The following is an 18,075-nucleotide window of genomic DNA, read 5'->3' as shown; positions in this document are numbered from 1 at the left end:
GGAATTTCGAGCAATGAAAATTGCAAATTCCTCCAAACGTGCAAATTGCACCGAAACACGCTGGAACGCTTCTTTCCGGTTCCAGGGGAATTTTCTAATCTGATACGACTAAATTCAACGCTAATGGCCCGACAACTTTCGACCATTATCTCCCTAAATAAACCACCAACGCACAGTGTTTCAAATCGTACGTTATAAATCATAACTTCTGAAGCAATTCATTTTCGAGACCCCGCGATATTTTTTTAAGGAGAACGTTGCATAAAAATATATACAGTTTCTAATAACTATTGCAATTTCTTTACGAGTGCTTACCGACTAACTTTTGCCTGAGACATTTTTTCATTGAATCAACGGAAATCCTAGAAAAATCGTAATAACTTTGTATTAATTCTCAATTTCCCTTTTAAAATCCACGCATTTGATAGAAGGGAGTCAAAATTTTCTATCACTGTCCTCGCGTAAAAATTACAAATTATAAGACGATCCTCCTTATGGAGTATCCACTGTACTTTACATTATAATTTCACGTGTACTTCCACGACGAAGACTCCGAAAGCAGGTCGGGTACATCGAAACGATTCGTTTCGAGTCGCCGGGGTCGACATTCATTTCTGACAACAGAGTGCACGAGAGCGGTTGGAGCGTTCAGATAACGGAGATTTGAATAATGGAGGCCTCATTGTACTTTTCACCCCCTCCCCCCGTAAATATTTCTTCGTCGCGACGTCTTCCCCGCGGTTATTTCTTTACGATTACTAACGACACGGTCGTATCGGCATTATTCGTTCCTGCTCGTTTCTAAGAGCATTAAAGAGGAACATCGAGGTATCGTAGAGCAGGATATTGCTCGGTAAAGCATCAACCACGCGATGAAACCCTATACGCGCATGTTTCCCGGCGCAATTACTAAATTATTCTTCGGGCAGCTTCTTTCTTCGTCGTTCCATCGTGCTCGCGGCTCGTTATCTTCTTGTAAACGTGCAACGTCTGGATATCTCGCGAAAAGCGGAGTGGTTCGAGCGAACGCGAATATTTTCAAACCATTCATTGCGGAAACGAAAAGAAAAATCATATTCGTCTACATTTAAATATCTTGACAGATTACGTAAAGATTACGATGACGAGACACTTTAGAATAACGCATAATACTATTTAAGTAAACAAGACGAAAGAATTACAATACTTTAGCATATACGATAGAAATGGTTATGTAAAAATCTAAGATATTAAATCTCAAGCGTTTCATTAATATACCAATAACATTTTTGTCATGTTTCCAGCAATTGGACTGTGTTTTCTTTCGTTTGCCTCTTTTATTTCGCGTCTTTAAGAGTCCAGAGTGTTATTCAACCCCCTGTGTGTGTTCTGCCCGTGATTCCAAGCGCGGCTGACGAACAGGTTAAAACTGAATTTTTCATTTCGTCCTATTTCCGTCCGTAATTAGACCCCCGACCGTTTCATTGTTATCGTTCGTTTCGGTTCAGCGACGCCATCTCTCCCAGCGATGTCGCGACCGATACTTGAACTTTCCCCCGTTTTGTACGAGAAAACTCCAATTAATTGCCGTAAAAATTGTTTCTTTAACGACGAAATTGTCCAGGATGCTTCAACGTCGAAGCGACCAACAATTTCAGTTATTCCCTTTTCGGGATCGCGAGTTGTTCCGTTTGGTGCTCCGTGAAAGATAGCACGGACGACCTCGAAGCTGCACTTTCTCGTTGCAGCCCCGGAAAACCGGAAACTAGGCCGAAGGCGCCAACAACTGGCGAACCCGTTCCAACCCCTTTTGCGCACCACTCACGAACGTTCTCCCCTCGCGTGCAGTGATTGGCCACTCGCCGCTCGTACGGAATAAATCACGAACGATGAATATTAATACGGTCGCTAGTCGATCCGCAGTTGAAATGCGCTTCCGCGAACGAAATAGAGCAAGAAAAGAGAAAGAGAACGCGACGACGTCCCGCGTCCGAAATTTTTAAATTAGCAATTGAGAAATATTATTTACAGCAGACAAGGAGACGTGTGTAATCGTGTTCGACGCATTTCTCGTGGTGGGTATCACCGGTGATTTTAGGTCGAAGTTAGCGAAGTTTATTAAGAAAAAAAAATACCGAGAAATGGACGAAACGTAAGACCGATTTTGCAAAGTGTGTAAAAGAATAAATTGTAATAATTGTGCTGGTTCGCCTACTTCTCTTTGCCAAGAGTGTTTCAATGTAATTTCTCATGTATCGATAGAGTTATTTTTGTACGTTCTATGTGGCATTCATTTCTTCGAACCATTACAGTAACAATGGTATTATTGAAAATTTTATATCGTCGGTCACCGGTGTCGAGATCGACTCGAAACGAAAGAAGGTTCCATCAAACGCTCTATCACGCGAAAAGAAAAGCTGATAACTCTTGCGAGTCGTTTTAATTAAATAATTTCTTTTCAGGATCGCTCGAGATCGTCCAACGTATTTCGGTTGGATTTCGCGGCGAGTAAAAATATTCCCCCGCAATTTTACGACGACGAATCTGAAAGCGCGGGTTTTGGACGAGGGAAGAACGTTGCGTAATTCCAGGGAAATTCGAAATATGTGGTAATTTAAAGATGCACAAGGTTCTTTCTGCACACCGGCCTCGCTGAGCGTACCACACCTAATTATAACGAGGAGCGTGTGCCAGGGGACTCAACAAGTGTTGAGAACTTTTCATCCCCGGCGAAACAGTCGCGAATCGTACGGATAAATATTAGAGCGACGGTTCTTTAATCTAACGCTCGGTGAAAAAAAAGTTACGCGAAAAGGATTCCGTAAAAGAGTGCATCGAGCATGCGTTTCTCGGGCTGCGAAGTTGTAAGGGTGTCGCGCGAGAATTTATGTAGCTTTGATTCGGGGTTAAATAATGTTTAATCGAATTAAGACGAACGAGAAAATAAGTTCGCGTAAAACGAGAATTTATGCACGCCTCGTGGAGGTGTTTCACCATTTTTATGGCTACCCGAGAATCACCTGCGCGTTTAACGGATCTCGGCAAAGATTGAATAACAAATCTCAATTCTACTTGCCGAAACGGGAGAAAGAAGATCGTCGTCGCGTTACGCCTTGAGACCTGAAACAGAAAACAACATTCTTAACCGTCTTTGTTGGATGAAAACACTAAAGTGTCATGGCGGTCACTGGTGATCGCCACTTCGAAACTATAACCTATCGCGAAATCGTCAAAACGTTACTAAAGTCTACGTATTTCGCTCACAGATTTGCGTGACGTTATAAATAGTAGATAAAATTTCTGCACGCTTACTACACTTGCACATATTCGATCACGCTAACACCCGATCGCTAAAAGTACCGAACGAGCAAATGTACGACATGTCCAGTCGACGTTTATCGAAAAGTAATCGCGAACGAGTATTCGTTTACTTACGATCGGGTCCTTGTAGTGACGACAAGCAGTACGGGGCATTGGTAGTCCATAGTATTGAATTATATTCGAAGCACAACGCACATTTCAATCACAACACTTTTGTAGGTTAAGTCCGGTGAGCTCCACGTGCTCGTGCCGTGCCCGACGTGCGAAACTGCGTCCAAGCAACGACGACGAGTCGAGTTACGCGCACCGAGCGTGCCCGACGACGGCCGACGATACCCGATCTCTCGATCCCCAACTCCACGATTAAATGTACCAAATTGCAAATAAACTTAACTACATATAAATAAAACGATTTTTCAACAAATTAACGCGAGAGGAATTTTATAAAATCCTTCCCCCCTCCCCTCAGTAATACATTAATCAAAAGAGTTAATATTTGCGTATCCATTAAATTTAATTGCAATCCGTACGCAGTTTGCAATCAGAGGGGCTAAGTTCATTTTATTTTTCAATTTTGCAAAATATAAATGTCCATGTGGTACAGGTTTATCGATCCACTTCGTTCGTTAAAATATCTAGCAAGTGAAGAAAGACGGAAATAATTTCAAATGTTACTCTTACTATTCCTGCAGTATTGTTCTCGTAAAAAGAAGAATATAACGATGGTCTTTTCTTGTCCCATCCGCGGGCAGTTTCCCTTCCTTATATAGCGCCTATAAAGCTGGCAATTTAATTACTCGTTGCTTCGAAAGGGATTTGCATGCGAGCGTAAAACATTTCTGTTGCTCGACGTAGCCGATAAGAGCTCGCCACGAGCTACTTCCTAAAGGCTATTTTCACGCGGATATACAACGTTGCAGCTAAAAGTATCCGTATAAACCCGGCTGAAGCTGAAAAGCGCGTGATAACGGGATATACGTGCATCCAGGGGCCCCTGGATGAAACACACGCGATGCGTACGCTGGACGGACGAATTTTCGGCGGAAACCTGATATATTCGTCGAGTCTCCGGCGAGAACTGACCGTAATGCATGCGAAAGTCGCCATTTTCTAGCTTATATTAATCCCAGGAAGACCAAGGGATACAGAACAATATTTAATCGCAGGATTACGTAGCTGTTATATTTTTTAGTTTCCGTTTCGAGCCTTTGTGCAAACGTTCACCAAAGACTGGCTCGTTTCAGAATCGCTGGACAATCTTACATTTCACGGTGAGCGTCGAACGTAGACGCGAGAATTTCGTTTCTAGCGGAACAGAAAGCGCGGCGCGTAATTACTCGAATCCGAAACAGGAGGATCCTCGAGTAATGAAGAGAGATGGTCGTCCCGGGGCGTTGCCCGCATCGAAAACAAGGCAAAAACAAGAGCTTCGACCTCTGTTCGACAAATCGTTCGACTTCTATGGGGGAAATGCAAGCGCTAAATTCGTCCCGGCCAGCGAAAGCGAAATAAATCGTTTTCAATTTGCCACCGCGTGGCAGCGATTTCGTCGAAACATCGACTGGCTCAATACGCCGAAACGCGTGAAAAGCTGTTCAAAACTCAATTTTACAAAGTAACCGAACGAGTTGCGAAATCATACTTCGGAGATTTAAATTTAATACCGTACGGATATACGAGGGTGGATAGTTATTATTATTTTTATGATCATACGCGAGCACGTCGAGAGTTTGAAAAGCACGAAATTGGGGGAAAAAGTTATTTCGACCAGCTTTCATGTTTAATAAAGAAACGGGAAACGCGCTGGTCTCGCATGGAAAATATTCCTCGGACATGTTTACAACAATATTAAAAGAGAAAAAAATTGCTCGTGTTGGTTCGGAAGAAAAAGTTTTGTACTTGAAATTAAAACTAGCCGGGATTGCGATAAAATAGCTTCGCGATAGTATGTTGTAGAAATGCAACGGATCCGGTTAATGAGTATACTTCAAACAGTACTGCCGGATGTACAAAATGTGTAAAAAGTACTGCATCGGGCACCGTGAAATTATTTGTTAATTTGTACCGTGCTTCCGTCCGTGGATACGATTTTAAAAAATTTTGGAAACAACGTGAAAGAATAGTATCTGAAATTTTGACTCTACCTACAGATGTATCAATAGAGAACCGTATTATAGTTTTTTAAAGTTCATTTTTTTGGTCCACCGTCTGGCGTTTCGTTGCACGAAATCCCGTCGAAATGTTATAGTCCTGCGCGCGCGTTATGCATTTCTACATTTCCAGCTGTTATTGAATACAACAGCCAGGAAGCACTGTTGTTGATCAAAAATTTGATCTCCACCCACAACCGTTTTTTTCTCTATATTCCATACGGCCCCAGGTGCCTCGAAAACAAAATTGCAAAGGATTCGGTTACAAAATGTTTCAGGGACGATTCAACAAAAAACTCGGATCTTTCTGTAGAGGTTATCCTCAAAGTTTTGTTAAAAAAGTGTTCGTTGCGACGCGGATTACGCTTCCACGGCTTCGAAAAGTAAGTTCTCAAGCCTCTTAAAGGCGGAGCATATTTTTATTTCGGCCGCCCGTGAGGAACGTGTTCCGTTTCTGGTAAACAGATCCCGTTGGGAATTAAACTTTCCGCGCGAACATACGGAACAAAAATACACTCGCCCTTTAAGAGAATTATGTCGGTAAATAGCCTGTAGATTTGCCTTGACGCGACGCCAAAAATACAGTTTAAAATTTATTTTTACTGGAACTCGAACTCCCTGGGAATCCACGTTACGTATTCGCTCGTTGTTTGCAACTTTTACGATCCGCGATACGTCACGTCGTACCTGAACTTCTCTTGCAAGAGAAATCTTAGCTTCGTCGAACGATGGTTTCGCGTGTACGATTTCGTTGGGCGAATTTTGGCTCGTTGCTTCCTCTCCTTTCTCGCGAGAAACCTTTACCCATTCTTCTCGCGTGAAATTACATTCGTCGATGCCGCGAACCTTAAATAGAACGCTTAATTCTCTCGGTTGTCTGCCCGATATTTCGTTACTTCTTCGCGCGCAGCGGAGAAAAGAAACTACACAGGGACCGCTTTCGCGCGATTTTCGTGGCTGTCCTTCGAATCGAAGTTCTTGCCGATTAAATCCGAAATTTACTCGGTTCCGGGACTCTCGTTCGCGGAGCAATGCGTTCGAAAATATATCGCCATTACCAGCGGAGGAACGTCGAAAGAAAAACGGACGAAAAGGAACGCAAACCGTTGCCTCGAAACTGCGATGTTAATGGCTCGAACGCCGCAACGATTCTACTAGTAGGACCGGGTAAACAATTTACGACGACGAAGTTTTTGCAACTTGTTTAGCGGCGATTCGGGGCGAGAGCTATTGTTACGAATTTCCTTCCGTTTCGGAAAACAGGTGTCTGGTGCAGGTATCTGGAGCACTCGAACCGTTTTCACCGAAACGAAGCATTACCTTCTCTGCTGAAACGTTTTCGGTTGCGAGTAACGATCGTCAAAAATTCTATTCTTGTAAGTTTATCCGGTTGTGGGGTAAAAGAGATTAATTTCAAAGATACGTAATTAAATTACAAAGTTTAACATCAATCCTCGAACTACCACAGTTAAGGAAATTGTTAAAAAGACCAAGAGATGAATTTTAGAGCATGTAAACTACGAGTCACAGAGATCAGATTGATTTCTCTTCATCCATGAAAGAATAACAACTCCCGAGATCGATCATCTGCGTGTGGTTGGATCAACCACGGATCCAGACCAGCTGAAATTCGATGCACGTCAGTCTTATTCTACAGACACGTTCTCGGGGGAAATTGCGTTCGTCGGCGTTGTGATTCGAGCACAAGGGGTTGCGGTCTCGGCGTCATTGTCTCCGAACGTTCCATCGGCGCTGTCTGTTTGTGCAAGCTGTCGAGGCAAGTAAACCGACACTGACGGGGCTGCCTCGACTCCGTTATAATGGAAGTAGGTGCTAACGACTGACAATTACTTTCGCTCGAGCGCGAAAGACGCAACGCGTCGCGCATAAGACGCTAACAACACGAATTAATTTACGCGGCTTGTTAATCCACGTCCCACGCGACGACTACGTTGACCATACTCTGCGACACGACCTCCGCGAAACTCGTTCGTTCTATAAAATATGAATCTTTCAGAGTCTTAGACCAGTCAAACAGCGTGTATTAAAAATAGTTAAACTTTAACCGCGTGCAGTTCCGAAACTACTAGTGCTTTATCCATTTTTGAGCCACTGTTAGAAGCGGTAAAGCTTCCCCTTTAATGTGGTTTTTGGTTTTTGACGATCCGACTTTCCGTTTTCGAGATATCGTAATTTATATGAAAGCGGAATTTTTAAAATTTCACTGTCTCTCGCTTGCCGTCTCAGAAAAGTCCATTAAAGCGCATTAAAAATAGTAAAACTTTAGACGAGTGCAGTTACGAAACTACTAGTGCTTTATCCATTTTTGAGCCACTGTTAGAAGCGGTAAAGCTTCCCCTTTAATGTGGCTTTTGGTTTTTGACGATCCGACTTTCCGTTTTCGAGATATCGTAATTTATGTAAAGAGGTAATTTTTTAAATTCGACGCCCCGCCTTACGAAAGCCTATTCACGCGTATTAAAAGTACGAAAACTTTAGACGCGTGTAGTTCCGGAAGTACTAGTGTTTTCTCTATTATTAAGCAATCATTAGCAGCGGTAAACCTTCCTCTTTAAAATGGTTTTTTGTTTTTGACGATCCGACTTTCCGTTTTCGAGATATCGCAATTTATGTAAAGTGGTATTTTTCTTAATTCGACTATCTCTGTCTCCGTCTGACGCGTCGGGCCTCCTTGTCGCACGTTGACCCACTGACCGACTGACCGAGTGACGTCACGTTTACTACTTACTACGGTCACGTGAGTTCATTCATGTCACGACGTAAACAAACGTAAACAAACCCTTCGGTCTCATCCGATCGACTTGAAATTAAAATCGTCATATCTCCGGAACTAATAAAGCTATCGACTCGCACAAACGCTCATTTTAAAGGGCATTTCATCCTCTATCCAATGACTATACCACATACTATAATTTATGCTGTCTTCCATGTTTATTTTGACATTTACTGTGACTCTATGCACTCAAAGAACTGGTGTGCGATAAAACTGGATTCTAAATCATTTATTCAATCGAAAATGAATTTAAATTTGTATACAAGATGTTTGCGTAATTACTAGACAGCACTTTTTCATAAATAATAACTTCCTTTGGAACTAATTAAGGTATCGAAGTGTCGGTGTGGTCATTAACTTTGTAGTACGATAAAATTAGATCTAGACAATGAATTCTAGGGAAGAATTTGAGCAAAGGGTAGTATGGATAAGTGGTATGTGGACGGCGTGCAATTTTCAGTCAGACACAGAGAAAACTGACTCGAATGACTGAGCCAGTAGGATTCGCTATTCATCCCGGGACTGAAGTTACTGTCCTCGTGCAACATTCGACTGCAAGGAACATTCACGAAGAACCCTGTAACTCGATTTTCAGGAAACTTGTTCGTCCTTCCAAATATCGCGTTACTTCTACAGTAGTATTTTATATTTCTATTTCCGGGGGAAGCAGAAAAATAAACTGGAGGGTGTTTAAAACTGCAATAAATCGTGCACAGGTGGAATAAGAACAGTCGATGGATAGATTCAAGCACAGAGGACTAATATTTTCGGTTTATAAATGTGAAACTAGTTTGTAGTTCGGTTTGCAATCGGAGTCGAGATGTTAATTGCACATGGGACTATTAAGATTATATATGTGCGTTAAAATTGATCGTATAAACGATCCGGTTCGGATCAATTTGACGGTCACATCAAAATTAATTATTCGAATATCAAAATAATTAACGACAATTTTAGTTGCACGCCAAAGGTTATTGCGATTCTCGCCGGAATATTCAAATTTAAATTAGTCATTTTGCAGACCTCCCCAAACGCGAACAAATTTGCATCGCAGTTAATTACAGAAGTTATTGTTGGATAGTCAGTATTAATTACTGTGCTTCGGGCACGTACTATCACGTAGAGCAACTCGAAGTGTCTGTATCGAAGGCCAAAACAGTTTGAAGATTTATTTTCCGTATACAATTCTCGTTCTTTTTTTTCCACATAATTGCAGAAAAGCACAGCCAAATTCGCGAGTCTTCTACTATCTTCACCGACTGCAAGGAGGAATTTGACAAGACGATTGCCATCATTTTCTCTCGTAGAACGTAATGAAAACCTGCTCTCTTGGTCGGGGAACCAATTTCCTTCCGTGGAAACCATCAAATTGTCAAGGTAGGAAGTTCCCATTAAATTCATATTACAATTAGGTATTTCCCAAGAGTTCCCTCGTGTCTCGTGTCCGCTTGAAAATTCTACTCTCGAGTGCCCTTATTGTAAGTTATGCAACGTGGAGAGAAAACAAATAACTGAGGGACGAGCACGAGGCTAGAAACTTATCGAGGCTTCCCAAATAAATTAATTATTTTGAAAATCATTTCCTCGACTGTTCCCCTGCGTCCTCCGCACAATCTATTGCAATTAAAAGAACAAATTCTCGCCGTTGTCCCTTTACTATTTCATCGCGAACGCTCGGGATGTTCGCTCTGGTGATCTGTTATTCGCACAAAGCACCCATCTCCGCTTATGGCGTCGCTGTTTGGGGTCTCGAGAGCAACTCTAAAGCGGCCAGGACCATCGAGACGGTCCTGCTCGAAGTTTCCTCCGTCTCGAGGAACCGTCACGTTCGAGTCGCATCCTGCTACCAATACCAAGGATGTCAGATGTATTACGAGGGGTCGCGTCGGCAATAATGAGAACAACGCCTGAACGGGGTTACACGTGGCCCGGGTCCAGGCTGCATTAACTAACAACGTATTTCCCCGGAGAGCAGCGAATGCCGGGCAGTCGCTCCGGGGAAATATGGAATTGAATTGTTAATGTCGAACAACGCCTGTGCCCCCTGTTATCGGAAAGCGATAAGGTCGATCGGCGACGTTCGACGAACTGCTCTCGATCCCCCCTGTCGTTTCGACGTTTAACTTCGCGATTCCTTAAAAGGAACGACGACGTCGAGTGAACCGGGGGCGAATCGATTCTCGTTACGCGTAACGACGCCCCTGATTTTTGTTCCCAAGCCCCGCGGTCCTTAAAAGGCGCGATAGCAAACACCTTTTACTATTAACGGCGGCTCGATCGTGTGCTCAGCGCGGCGCTCTTTCGCCGGGGAATATCAGAGAATCCGAGGGTGGGAATTTGTAACGCTGGAACAACGTGGTTGCATCGATGAAACGTGTTGAGAAACAATCGCCATTTTTTTTTTCACGTGCACGGAACGCTTCGATATCGAACGAAATTTTATTCGTGAAACTTTTTCCCATTTTGTTGCGATACGAGAGTCATAAATGAAATGGCTGGCTTTGATAAAGGGGCTCTTCCCCGAAAATTGAAAAATAACAGGAAATGACAGTAAAACGAATACGTGGATACGTTGTTGGCCCATTTGCGACATTCGTGGGAGAGTTTCGGGGGAATACTTGCCGGGAATGCTAGCTAATTCCATCGGACTGTTTAGCAACCGTGGTCTCGTCTAGCGAAATGAAACGAAAACCGATGAAGCGGATCGCCACTGGAATACAGGCGAATTAACGGGTTAGCAAAGAGAGGACGAGAGGTTTGCGTCCTTTCGCGATTCTACGGGCAGATCGATCCACGGTATGGAATTTCCACGGTGGAATCTCACGAATTATACTCCTCCCCACGGCCTGTGTCGGTTACTATCGAGGTTGGATGCTTATGTATTTGCAACTCTTATTAGGAGGCACGCCTGGCTTTGCGCCGCACGATTCAATTAGTACGAATTTACTATCGTGCAACCACTCGCGGCGGTCGACGACGACTTCGAGGCATCGCGACGTCCCGTGGAAAGAGAGAATCGAGCACACGGCTATGGGAACGGGACGGACTGATTTCCAAGGATATATTTGCAAGGATGTAGTACCACGGTTTGGCTGTTAATTAGCTACGCGACCTGGCGTCTTCTCCAGGGATCGTGTCCCCTTGCACCGCGTACAACACGTTTCGCCCATCGAAATATCGTCTTCTTCTCGAAATTATGAATATTCTTTCGCAATTAATTCCAGCCCTCATCGAGCCTCAGATTTTCAGGATTACTTAAAAGAAAAAAGCATTTCATTACGAAAATCATATATTATAACTTTCGATTGAAATTTTATATTTTTCGTATATTTCTATCTTGTCAAGGTACGATAAATGGATAGTACCACGCGCTGTATGAACTAACATCCTTCGTAATAATTCTTACTTGTTGCTCAGCATCCCCTCCAACTTGACTCGACGAAACGAACAAGGTTTCTATGTAATAATTGGGACTTCAGGCCGCCAATTTTGGACGTTTATTTAAACTTTAACGCGAAAGCACAGTGGAACCCATCGCTGTTTGCAGAGAAGAATCCTCCACAGAGGCGCGACATCGTTATAAAATAAATTTTTTCCAATTACCGATCAATTTGCGCGAACGGTGATTTTTTAACGAGCATTCGTTCCCTTCACGGAGCGTCGAGAGCTTCAAAGGGCAACCATTAATTGGAGGTGGCCGCCATCGAGTTACGTTTCCACGTAGCTAACGGTTCACGGTTTTTACAGGAATGTTCGTTAAATTATTACAATTCTTCGCTTTCGATTTCTACTTATCTCTTTTCAGAGGCAATATGAATAACAAAGTTTCGATTCAATTTTGGGGAATAAAATAATTCCAAGCTCCTGGGGGGCCAGTTTAAACGATAAAAATTTTCCAATTTTTCCAGAATCGAGTCCAGAACGTTCCGCTCGGTGGAGAGTATCGTTTCGAGAAAACAACCGGAACTCGAAGATGATCTCCACAGCGTCGCAAGTAGTCCCATAATTTGCTCCCTCGAATTTTACGGAACTACGAGTCACTTGGGCGAGACGAAGACCGACGTTTCGCGCAGTTTCTTTGGAGAAATTGCCAGCGACGAAGAATTTAGCCGCGTCGTTGCACCGATGTATCGGAAAACAATTACGCCCTCCCTAATTGCAGGAGAAGTTACGTTACGCGAGCCTCGATTGCTCGAATGGAAGAACGTCGACGGAGTGCTTCTTTGATGATACGAGAGAAGTCGAAATTGCGAATCCGCGCGAGAAAATTGCGGTTGAGAACAACATCGAAACATAATACAACAGAATTTTATTCTACGTTCTCCACTCGCCTTTCCATCTAGAATTACCCTTTTTGGGGGGGGAATTCTGACATCAGAGTCCATTTATATAATTGCATCCGACTACGTCTGTTTGCGTATCGTCCACGGAGCAGAATTTCAACGCGAAACGTAAGTTTATAGAGCGTTGTGTAACGCTGTTTACGAAGTAGTAAGCCAGATCAGTCGCGAGACACGAACCCGTGATTGTAAACACATTTCGATGGAATCGGTTCTACTAGCTTCGAAACTATTCGAACACAAATATGGCGGAATTGGACGGAGAAGATGCAACGGAGTGGGTGTGTGAGTTACATCCTGGGGATTTGTTAATGAACTCATCGCTGATGCTTGGACGGACGTTTGATGGGCTGCTCGAGGAAACGTGGATCAATGTTTGCCCAAGATTATTGCTTCAAAGTACAACGGAACGTTAAAACAACGAATCGCCTTAAAATAAAATTTAATCCGTGTCTCTTCGCGTGGGGCCTCGTTCGCGAAATTAACATGTCCAATTTAAATCGTTTAATTAATTTCCACGTTTCCTGACACGCGTTCCACGGCGCTGTACGGCGTAATGATTCCCTCCAGTGCTCGGGAGAGGTGCCTATCTCGGCGTGATTCCGTCACGGGTGTCTGCAAATCCGTGGACTTTTACCCCGGATCCCAAGACGAGCAGGATACTCTCATAATCTTCTGGAGAGACAACGTGTTACTTCCTTCCGGCGGAGGATCTGCATCGAGGGACAAATCCGGATGACGCTAGGGCCGGGGGAGATCCTGCTGATAGGAGAAACGGAAGCAGAAAAGAAAGGAGAAAGTAAAAAAAAAAAAGGGGGAAATGAGTGGAAGTCAACCGGATTCCACCTTCTTCCTAATCCAACTTGGAATCCCTAATTCCGCCGGATGCTTTCGCAGAGTCGAGGGAACAGGTTCTGAATTCTGAAGCGATCTTTTCGTTTCCCGATGCTTTTACTCTTCCTCGGGCTCTCGCGGTGCTCTCCGCGTAATCAGGATTATTCCTGAGGATCGTCGTGTTCCACGAGCTCGTATCCCGGCGACTCGACCCAACCCACGTCTAATTTAATATAAATGTTAACGAAGAACCGTGGACGAACATTTTTCCTACGATTTATTCTCGAATCTCCAAACATGCGAGCAATATCGATAAATGTGCAAATGGACCTTTATTTTCAGCGACTCTATGTTGTCTCTCCTCGTGGAAAATTGGAAAATTCGCCGATCTAATGTAACAATGAATGTTCAAAGCGAGCAGCGTTCTTCTCTATTCGAGGCTGACAATTGACCTGACGCGTCCATAAATTGATTCCCAGGGGACAGGCTCGTTCGAGGGTCTTGATTTCTGACGGTTTTCACGAGAATAAAAACGACGACGATGCCCATCTTTCACTAGACTCTGACAAAAGGGAAATAATAACTCTTTGTTTGTCAAGGATCACAAAGTCAATGCCTTTTCGCGAAATATAAATTCACCTTCCGCGATCTATTCTTGCGTTACGATCAACAAAATGTATTCCTTTTCGAAAAATTTGTATTCGATTCTTCGTTTGCAAGAAAACATTTATTGAAAGTCAAAGAGGGACTATTCGACCAAAGAAATTACTGTATCGTCGAACAATGCATGCAAAAAATAATCAAATGTAATCGTTATTGATTGTGCTCACTATATTGAGAATATTTTGTTTTTATTCGATTCTTCGTTTGCAAGAAAACATTTATTGAAAGTCAACTCGTTCAGAGACTATTGGACCAAAGAAATTACAGTATCATCGATCAGTGCATGCAAGAAAGGCTCGAACGAAATCGTTATTAATTGCACATTATATCGAGAATATTTTCTTCCAATATTTTATTTTTATTCGATTCCTCGTTTGCAAGGAAACATTTACTGAAAGTCAACTCGTTCGGAGACTATTTGACCAAAGAAATTACAGTATCATCGATCAGTGCATGCAAGAAAGGCTCGAACGAAATCGTTATTAATTGCACATTATATCGAGAATATTTTCTTCCAATATTTTGTTTTTATTCGATTCCTCGTTTGCAAGGAAACATTTACTGAAAGTCGACTCGTTCGGAGACTATTTGACCAAAGAAATTACTGTATCATCGACCAGTGCATGCAAGAAAAGCTCAAACGAAATCGTTATTAATTGCACATTATATCGAGAATATTTTCTTCCAATATTTTGTTTTTATTCGATTCCTCGTTTGCAAGGAAACATTTACTGAAAGTCAACTCGTTCGGAGACTATTTGACCAAAGAAATTACTGTATCATCGACTAGTGCATGCAAGAAAAGCTCAAACGAAATCGTTATTAATTGCACATTATATCGAGAATATTTTCTTCCAATATTTTGTTTTTATTCGATTCTTCGTTTGCAAGGAAACATTTACTGAAAGTCAACTCGTTCGGAGACTATTTGACCAAAGAAATTACTGTATCATCGACTAGTGCATGTCAGAAAAACACAAATTACACACTATATGGAGAATATTTAGTTCGAATTGAAAAAGTATCAAACTTGTATCCAGAAGGAGAAAATGCACGAGTATTCGTTCTCGTAGCGAGTGGCGTACGCCGATAAATAATTAGACGATATAATACCGTTTGAAACGGAAGCGTCGCGCCATAAATCTTTCCGCGTAGCCGCGTTTTGCGTAAGCACGGTTCTCGATAAAACGCGATGAATTATGCGTCGAGTCGTTATTTCGATGCGCCAGAAGAAATCGCGACAGTTCATAGCGGCTGAACGAAAGAAAAGCCCTACCCGGCGGCGTTATCTTCCTGGTGGAAAGAAGAGGAAACGAAATTCTGTGGCTCGTAACGCGTATTGTCCCCGCAGATGACGAAAAAAGATAGCCAATATTCTATCCTGCGGGATTCCATGGAAGCTCGGACGTAGCATTGTCGTGAAGAGGACGCGGGCGATAGCCAATAATCCCGCGCTTTCGAGATTCCAGCCACGAGAGAGGCGGGAAGAGAGACGTCCTTTTTCCACCCCCACGACTCCTTTATGACGGAGCGGGAAAACCGAGCGCCAATAATCCTTTCGTTTCAGGACGCCGCGATTGTACCGGTAACCTCGTTGCACCTGGAATATTGTGTCGCGTCTTCGTTTCCGGATCGATCACCCACGCCACACAATACCACTAGGAAACAGAGTCAATTACGTATCTAAAATTAATTTATCGCCCTTCCAAATTCGACGATTTTATCTCAAACACCCTTCTTTTTTCCGTGTCTCTCAACCCCCACCCAGTAAAACCTGGATACCATTCTATAACGTTTTTATAATATTTGATTTATTTTCTGTTTGGAGTTTCCATCCACGTCGGTTCAGAGAATTTACGTGCACGCGATAACAATTGTAAAAATCGAACGATCGTTAATTTTGCCTGGAATTTTCCTTGACGAAACGAAAGTTGTATTTAAATTTTTCTACTTGAGAGGCTCGTAGCTTTCACGGAATGGAACGGTTCGGACAATGGTATTAGTTAAAAAAGACCGATTTGTCAGAATGCTGGCTTCGCATGAACAACGAAATGAAAATCACCGTCGCGTTTTTGTTCCTCGATCGCGCGTCGTTCTCCGTCGTCCCCTGGATCTAGATTGAATATGCAAACGCATAGCAAATGGACGGAAAGAAAGAGCATCGGAATCCTCGCGAACAATGGAATTTTTTTTCCCCACCGCTGATGGAGACGACTGAAGGGATTCCCGGATTTTAAGATCTTAAGATCACGGGAGGGGATGCTTTTCAGCATCGTGATTTCATTTCTTTGCTTCGTCTTCCAATAAGCAATGCGGACTTTCTCGGGAGCTTATGCAAAAATAAGAATTCCTCTCCTGTCCCCTTTCACTGAAATTCCTTTGATTTCATTTCGAGTAATTCCTCTCTCTTCTTTCGTTAAAATAAATCGAAGATTCCATGAAGTTAAAAATGTGAAATAATAATCATTAAACGCGTAATATATCTTTATTCGAGTACCTTCGATTCACAGTAGCAATCAATTCCATTTTAATCCAGAGAAATTAAACGAAAATTCTCCGTTTAAACGGATGAAAAGAATCGATCTAAAGGTCGCCATTTGCACGGATATCTGCAAGAAAATCGCTCGCCGACTGTGACGGAACAATAGCAACGATCCATTCCGAATCACGAGAAGCAGCGTACGAAGAATGGAAGTTCGTTAAATTAAATAGCATCGACTTTGATCTCTTCCCAAATCCGTAAATAAATATTCATAAATCGCGGTGGAAATCGAACCAAACGGTCAGAGGGGCGTATTACGCTTTCGAACGACACTCCACCATCGAATACGAACGCGGTCACAGTGTTATTGGATCGTTTGTTTCACGTATCGAAGGAAATGAGAAATAAGAAGCTGTTCGGATCGCGGGATGCTCGCGTAAATCGCGATATATCGACTCGCAGGGGAGCTTTTCCTGTTTTCTATCGTCTAGTTTTGCATGGTCTGGAGTTCAAAACAGGATGCTGGCGATAGGTACGACGGAGGTTCCCGAACGAGGATCAACTGGAGCAATTCCTGTTCCCGAAAGAAGAAAAAAGTCGATTCTCGAGAGTGGCCGCGGGGGAACGGTTTGTACGAGTCGACGAAACAACGACAAAGACCCACCAAATAGAATCAATCCCTCCCCATCGTAACGGCGATTGCTTTCTGTCCGAGTACGGTAATCCCTCGCTTAAACGACGAATTTCGGCACGGGACTCAAGACACTGGACCTCCCTTTGCATCGATCGCCAAAAACCGTCGACAATTATGGAATATTTCAACTCAAATTTTAATATCACATTGTCGAGGAAAAATGGCTCTGAGTGAAAAAAAACCAGTCAAAATGACCCATTCGTAATTTCCAATAAAACTTGTAAAACATTTACTCGAATTAATTTTCTATAAGGGAACGAATAAACGCTTATTAAAGATAAAATTAAAATTTTAGGAGGCGTTTTGAAACCTAGGAACGAACTACTTTTTCTTTGAGAAGTTTAAAAGCCTTCACTGGACTATAATTGGAGCAATCGTCGAGGAAAAAATCGAGGAAGAATAATTTCCGGACCAGTTTAAGCGAGTTTTGCACCTAACGATCCGTTCAAGGATCACTGGGAGGCACCAAGGACGAACGACGACCGCACCTGGGGGATCCATTTGCTCTCGCCCTTCCATTTGTTCTACGGTTCGGTCCTCGTCAAATTTACGTACACGGCGGTTCCGGTGGGAAACGGGACAGGTCTAGCGTAAAAAGGCTAATCTTATTTCGAGGCAAGGATCTCTGTTCGAACACGCCTCTTAAAAGCATTCCTCGATCCTTCGCGATACGCGCGTGACCGGAAACAGAGTAACGTTCGATTTATCGGAGGGTGGGTTCGAGGCTGAATGGTGAGGAGCAAAGTCGATTTTGAATAAAAGATGATGAGCCCCGATAGCGGTTGCTTGATAAACCTTCATGGTCGACTTCGAACACA

General features: G+C 42.9%; 1 protein-coding gene across 2 annotated transcripts in view; it reads right to left on the bottom strand.

The window, feature by feature from the left end:
- Tpst (tyrosylprotein sulfotransferase) overlaps positions 1–18,075 on the bottom strand; it is a 179,548-nt gene that overhangs the window by 68,019 nt on the left and 93,454 nt on the right. For both annotated transcript variants that reach the window (XM_076771876.1, XM_076771877.1), the window contains one exon: positions 3,056–3,099. The gene's annotated coding sequence lies outside the window, so the exon portion shown is untranslated. The remainder of the gene's footprint in view (positions 1–3,055; positions 3,100–18,075) is intronic.

The sequence above is a fragment of the Colletes latitarsis genome, chromosome 8, assembly GCF_051014445.1.
Source record: "Colletes latitarsis isolate SP2378_abdomen chromosome 8, iyColLati1, whole genome shotgun sequence".
NCBI classification, from domain to species: Eukaryota; Metazoa; Arthropoda; class Insecta; order Hymenoptera; family Colletidae; genus Colletes; species Colletes latitarsis.
The sequence above is the reverse complement of the archived record's forward strand: the minus strand, read 5'-3'. Positions and strand labels throughout refer to the sequence as shown.